At 47.3% G+C, this 1,101-nt stretch overlaps 1 pseudogene; it reads left to right on the top strand.

Moving 5' to 3' along the window:
- The first annotated feature begins 765 nt into the window (after positions 1–765).
- LOC136656443 (5S ribosomal RNA) lies at positions 766–886 on the top strand (annotated as a pseudogene).
- The last annotated feature ends 215 nt before the right edge of the window (positions 887–1,101 follow it).

The raw sequence follows: 1,101 nt of genomic DNA, 5'->3' as shown, positions 1-1,101 counted from the left end.
CTGCCTCAGGGACTCCGGCTCTGGATTTTGCCTCAAGGTTGACTCCTGAAGCCTTTTCCATAACTGGATGAAGCCACAAGGCAGTGGAGGTTTGGAATCAGAGTTTTCCTTCTCTCAGATGAGCTGCCTTCCCAGGCTGATGAGTCCCATCTACCCGGTGGCTGTTTAGTCGCCTCTTACGACAAGTACAGCCAAACTGAGGGCCTATTCTTATCCCCAGCCCCCGGGGGAAATGAAATGAAGGAGAGTTGCACAAAAGCCTGATAGGGATTGGGGGGGGGGTACCATTTGGATTTTTCATCTCAAGCTCCCAAATGTGACAGGCTGGCCCCTGGATATACAATACAGTTGATTTTTAATTAATGGAGGATTTCAGAGTTCTGATTCCCAGGTGGAAAGCCAAACCGTCTCTTGAACTTGCAAGTTGCTCTTTGCTAAGTAAATATTGTCCTACAATTAAGTGGAATGATTAGATGTGTTTAGCATTAAATGAAGAAGTAAGTGGATGCCATTTTTTGACGGTCTCCATTTTAGCCCATCTGCTTTCTCTGTAATTATCTGACAGTTCTCCAAATATTCATTAACTAAATGGAAGGCAGATTATGGCCCTTAGTCAGTGATAAAAATCCTGCTGGCCTCTTTTGTTAACTCTCCCGACAATTAATATTTCCAGTATTAGCAGATCTTAAGAAAATAAGGGAGGGCTACAGTTCGGTGCTAGAACATGCGCAGTAGGTCCCAGGTTTGATTCCTGGCATAGCTACTTCTAACAATGTTAGGGTACCCTGCACATGCCCGATCTCGTCTGATCTCGGAAGCTAAGCAGGGACAGGCCTGGTTAGTACTTGGATGGGAGACCGCCTGGGAATACCTGGTGCTGTAGGCTTATACCAGAGTCTTTCGAGACTGAAGGTTGCCAACCAGGTAGTAGATCTCTGCCTGAGCCACAGGAGAGCTGCTGCCAGCCAGGGTAGACTGTACTGGACTGTATGGGCCAAGAGTCTAATTTATAGGCAGCTATAGAGGAGAGCATCAGTGGCTGTGTAAGCCGTCCCTCCCACTTGCCATCAGAGCTATTCCAGGCAGCGACAGCAGTGAGCA

Source organism: Tiliqua scincoides, chromosome 6 (assembly GCF_035046505.1).
Source record: "Tiliqua scincoides isolate rTilSci1 chromosome 6, rTilSci1.hap2, whole genome shotgun sequence".
NCBI classification, from domain to species: Eukaryota; Metazoa; Chordata; class Lepidosauria; order Squamata; family Scincidae; genus Tiliqua; species Tiliqua scincoides.
The sequence above is the reverse complement of the archived record's forward strand: the minus strand, read 5'-3'. Positions and strand labels throughout refer to the sequence as shown.